The following is a 6,000-nucleotide window of genomic DNA, read 5'->3' as shown; positions in this document are numbered from 1 at the left end:
GAAGATACTCCAGAAAATGGGGAGAGTATGCAGAAAAGTTAGGAAGCAGGAGTGCGTGTGGTGTACACAGGATGTAGTGGAGAGCTCTGACAGGGTGAAACAGAAGGGGAACCGACCCTCTCACTGGGCTGGCTGGGGCCCTGAGAGAAAAGGCAACAACTGCACTGAGCAAGAATCAAGCCCAGCCATGGGAAGTCTACAAATCCTTGATCTTGCTTACCCCAGGCAGAAGTCTGAAAAATAGCAGCTCATCTAATATGTTACACTTGCTTAGTATATTGGGTTGTTAAATGCTTTTTCATGTTTGCACTCTTATTCACTCCTCAAAATAATGTTCGAGAATAGGTATTTTTAGGCAAATAAGAGATGGAGACACAAAAGGGTTAGTTATTTGCCTGATCCTACATGGCTTGTAAGTAGGGTGACCATATCCTTTACTTTCCAAACCAGGACACTGTTGAGAATGAAAAGGGGTACTCTTAATAGCTACATTGAATAGTAGCTGTAAATTGGGACAATCTTGGGAAAACTGTCATGCATTATCCCTCTTCATATAAAGGGCAGAGTATGGACTTAAGCATAGAGCTCCAGACCCCAAGTCTGATGTTCTTGAGTCTACACTGTATCTGGCCTTTCGATCTAGTTGAAACTAAGGAATTCTTCTGGAAGACAGCACTTAGCCCACCTTAGAGTAAGTACTGTATTTTTTTAAAAAGATTTTATTTATTCAATTGACAGAGAGACACAGCGAGAGAGGGATCACAAGCAGGGGGAGTGAGAGAGGGAGAGGGAGAAGCAGGCTTCCCGCCGAGCAGGGAGCCTCATGTGGGGCTCGATCCCAGGACCCTGGGATCATGACCTGAGCCGAAGGCAGACACTTAACAACTGAGCCACCCAGGTGCCCCAGTACTGTATTTTTTTTTATTATGTTATGTTAATCACCATCATTAGTTAGTTTTTGATGTAGTGTTCCATGATTCATTATTTGCGTATAACACTCAGTGCTCCATGCAGAATGTGCCCTCTTTAATACCCATCACCAGGTTAACCCCCTCCCCTCTAGAACCCTCAGTTTGTTTTTCAGAGTCCATCGTCTCTCATGGTTCATCTCCCCCTCTGATTTCCCCCACCCTTCATTCTTCCTCTCCTGCTATCTTCTTCTTCTTCTTTTTTTTTTTTTTTAACATATAATGTATTATTTGTTTCCAAGGTACAGATCTGTAATTCAACACTCTTGCACAATTCACAGTACTCACCATAGCACATACCCTCCCCAATGGCTATCACCCAGCCACCCCATCCCTCCCACCCCCCACCACTCCAGCAACCCTCAGTTTGTTTCCTGAGAAGAATTCCTCATATCAGTGAGGTCATATGATACATGTCTTTCTCTGATTGACTTATTTCGCTCAGCATAACACTCTCCAGTTCTATCCACGTCATTGCAAATGGCAAGATTTCATTCCTTTTGATGGCTGCATAATATTCCACTGTATATATATACCACATCTTCTTTATCTATTCATCTGTGAATGGACATCTTGGCTCTTTGACAGCTTGGCTATTGTGGACATTGCTGCTATAAACATTGGGGTGCACGTACCCCTTTGGATCACTACATTTGTATCTTTGGGGTAAATACCCAGTAGTGCAATTGCTGGGTCATAGGGTAGCTCTATTTTCAACTTTTTGAGGAACCTCCATACTGTTTTCCAGAGTGGCTGCACCACCTTGCATGCCCACCAACTGTGTAGGAGGGTTCCCCTTTCTCCGCATCTCTGCCAACATCTGTTGTTTCCTGACTTGTTAATTTTAGCCATTCTGACTGGTGTGAGGTGATATCTCATTGAGGTTTTGAGTTGGATTTCCCTGATGCCGAGCGATGTTGAGCACTTTTTCATGTGTCTGTTGGCCATTTGGATGTCGTCTTTGGAAAAATGTCTGTTCATGTCTTCTGCCCATTTCTTGATTGGATTCTTTGTTCTTTGGGTGTTGAGTTTAATAAGTTCTTTATAGATTTTGGATACCAGCCCTTTATCTGATATGTCATTTGCAAATATCTTCTCCCATTCTGTCAGCAATCTTTTGGTTTTGTTGACTGTTTCTTTTGCTGTGCAAAAGCTTTTTATCTTGATGATAAAAAGTTCATTTTTGCCCTTGCTTCCCTTGCCTTTGGTGATGTTTCTAGGAAGAAGTTGCTGCAGCTGAGGTTGAAGAGGTTGCTGCCTATGTTCTCCTTTAGGATTTTGATAGACTCCTGTCTCACATTGAGGTCTTTCATCCATCTGTAGTCTATTTTTGTGTGTGGTGTAGGGAAATGGTCCAGTTTCATTCTTCTGCATGTGGCTGTCCAATTTTCCCAACACCATTTGTTGAAGAGACTGTCTTTTTTCCATTGGACATTCTCTCCTGCTTTGTCGAAGATTAGTTGACCATAGAGTTGAGGGTCCATTTCTGGGCTCTCTATTCTGTTCCATTAATCTATGTGTCTGTTTTTGTGCCAGTACCATACTGTCTTGATGATGACAGCTTTGTAATAGAGCTTGAAGTCCGGAATTGTGATGCTGCCAGCTTTGCTTTTCTTTTTCAACATTCCTCTGGCTATTTGGGGTCTTTTTTGGTTCCATACAAATTTTAGGATTATTTGTTCCATTTCTTTGAAGATTTTTATTTATTTATTTAACAGAGAGAAACACAGCGAGAGAGGGAACACAAGCAGGGGGAGCGGGAGAGGGAGAAGCAGGCTTCCAGCTGAGCAGGGAGCCCGATGCGGGGCTTGATACCAGGACCCTGGGATCATGACCTGAGCCGAAGGCAGACGCTTAATGACTGAACCACCCAGGTGCCCCTGTTCCATTTCTTTAAAAAAAGTGGGTGGTATTTTGATAGGGATTGCATTAAATGTGTAGATTGCTCTAGGTAGCATTGACATCTTCACCATATTTGTTCTTCCAGCCTATGAGCATGGAACATTTTTCCATTTCTTTGTGTCTTCCTCAATTTCTTTCATGAGTATTTTATAGTTTTCTGAGTACAGATTCTTTGCCTCTTTGGTTAGATTTATTCCTAGGTATCTGATGGTTTTGGGTGCAATTGTAAATGGGATCGACTCCTTATTTTCTCTTTCTTCTGTCTTGTTGTTGGTGTATAGGAATGCCACTGATTTCTGTGCATTGATTTCATATCTGCCACTTTACTGAATTCTTGTATGAGTTCTAGCAGTTTTGGGGTGGAGTCTTTTGGGTTTTCCACGTAAAGTATCATATCATCTGCAAAGAGTGAGAGTTTGACTTCTTCTTTGCCAATTTAGATGCCCTTTGTTTCTTTTTGTTGTCTGACTGCTGTGGCTAGGACTTCTAATACTATGTTGAAGAGCAGTGGGGTAGTGGACATTCCTGCCGCATTCCTGACCTTAGGGGGATAGCTCTGTTTTTCCCCATTGAGAATGGTATTTGCTGTGGGTTTCTCATAGATGGCTTTTATGATATTGAGGTATGTACCCTCTATCCCTATACTCTGAAGAGTTTTGATCAAGAAAGGATGCTGTACTTCGTCAAATGCTTTTTCTGGATCTATTGAGAGGATCCTATGGTTCTTGTTCTTTCTTTTATTAATGTCTTGTATCACATTGACTGATTTGCGGATGTTGAACCAACCTTGTAGCCCAGGGTTAAATCCCATTTGGTTGTGGTGAATAATCCTTTTAATGTACTGTTGGATCCTATTGGCTCATATTTTGGTGAGAATTTTGCATCCATGTTCATCAGGGATATTGGTCTGTAATTTTCCTTTTTGATGGGGTCTTTGTCTGGTTTGGGGATCAAGGTAATGGTGGCCTCATAAAACGAGTTTGGAAGTTTTCCTTCCATTTCTATTTTTTGGAAAAGTTTCAGAAGGATAGGTATTAATTCTTGAAATGTTTGGTAGAATTCCCCTGGGAAGCCATCTGGCCCTTGCCTTTTGTTTATTGGGAGATTTTTGATGACTGCTTCAATTTCCTTAGTGGTTATAGGTCTGTTCAGGTTTTCTATTTCTTCCTGGTTCAGTTTTGGTAGTTGATACATCTCTACGAATGCATCCATTTCTTCCAGATTATCTAATTTGCTGGCATAGAGTTGCCCATAATATGTTCTTATAATTGTTTGTATTTCTTTGCTGTTGGTTGTGATCTCTCCTCTTTCATTCATGACTTTATTTATTTGGGTCATTTCTCTTTTCTTTTTGATAAGTCTGGCCAGGGGTTTATCAATCTTGTTAATTCTTTCAAAGAACCAGCTCCTAGTTTTGTTGATCTGTTCTACTGTTCTTTGGTTTCTATTTCATTGATTTCTGCTCTGATCTTTATTATTTCTCTTCTCCTGCTGGGTTTAGGCTTTATTTGCTGTTCTTTCTCCAGCTCCTTTAGGTGTAGGGTTAGGTTGTGTACTTGAGACCTTTCTTGTTTCTTGAGAAAGGCTTGTATGGCTATATACTTTCCTCTTAGGACTGCCTTTGCTGCATCCCAAAGATTTTGAACAGTTGTGTTTTCATTTTCATTGGTTTCCATGAATTTTTTTAATTCTTCTTTAATTTCCTGGTTGACCCATTCGTTCTTTAGTAGGATGCTCTTTAGCCTCCATGTATTTGAGATCTTTCCGACTTTCCTCTTGTGATTGAGTTCTAGTTTCAAAGCATTGTGGTCTGAAAATATGCAGGGAATGATCCCAATTTTTGGTACTGGTTGAGACCTGATTTGTGACCTAGGATGTGGTCTATTCTGGAGAATGTTCCATGGGCACTAGAGAAGAATGTGTATTCTGTTGCTTTGGGATGGAATGTTCTGAATATATATGTGAAGTCCATTTGGTCCAGTGTGTCATTTAAAATCTTTATTTCCTTGTTGATCTTTTGCTTAGATGATCTGTCCATTGCAGTGAGGGGGTTGTTAATGTCCCCCACTATTATTGTATTGCTGTTGATGTGTTTCTTTGCTTTTGTTATTAACTGCCTTATATAATTGGCTGCTCCCATGTTAGGGGCATAGATATTTACAATTGTTAGATCTTCTTGTTGGATAGACCCTTTAAGTATGATATAGTTCTTTCCTCATCTCTTATTACCATCTTTGGTTTAAAATCTAATTTGTCTGTTATAAGGTTTGCCACCCCAGCTTTCTTTGGTGTCCATTAGCATGGTAAATGGTTTTCCACCCCCTCACTTTCAATCTGGGCGTGTCTTTGGGTCTAAAATGAGTCTCTTGCAGACAGCATATCGATGGGTCTTGTTTTTTTATCCAGTCTGATAGCTGTGTCTTTTGATTGGGGCATTTAGCCCATTTACATTCAGGGTAACTATTGAAAGATATGAATTTAGTGCCATTGTATTGCCTGTAAGGTGACTGTTACTGCATATTGTCTGTGTTCCTTTTGGTCTATGTTACTTTTAGGCTCTCTCTTTGCTTAGAGGACCCCTTTCAAGATTTCTTGTAGGGCTGGTTTTGTGTTTGCAAATTCCCTTAGTTTTTGTTTATCCTGGAAGCTTTTTATCTCTCCTTCTATTTTCAATGACAGCCTGGCTGGATATAGTATTCTTGGCTGCATATTTTTCTCATTTAGTGCTCTGAATATATCATGCCAGTCTTTGTGGCCTGCCAGGTCTCTGTGGATAGGTCTGTTGCCAATCTAATATTTCTACCATTGTAGGTTACATATCTCTTCTCCTGAGCTGCTTTCAGGATTTTCTCTTTGTCTCTGAGACTCCTAAGTTTTACTATTAGATGTCAGGGTGTTGGCCTATTTTTATTGATTTTGAGAGGGGTTCTCTGTGCCTCCTGGATTTTGATGCCTGTTTCCTTCTCCAAATTAGGGAAGTTCTCTGCTATAATTTGCTCCAATATACCTTCTGCCCCTCTCTCTCTTCTTCTTCTGGGATCCCAATTATTCTAATGTTGTTTCATCTTATGGTATTTCTTATCTCTCGAATTCTGTCCTCGTGATCCAGTAGTTGTTTATCTCTCTTTTT

The sequence above is a fragment of the Mirounga leonina genome, unplaced genomic scaffold (assembly GCF_011800145.1).
Source record: "Mirounga leonina isolate KUSES-001 unplaced genomic scaffold, KU_Mleo_1.0 Mir_53, whole genome shotgun sequence".
Classification (NCBI taxonomy): domain Eukaryota; kingdom Metazoa; phylum Chordata; class Mammalia; order Carnivora; family Phocidae; genus Mirounga; species Mirounga leonina.
This window is presented reverse-complemented; position numbering follows the sequence as displayed.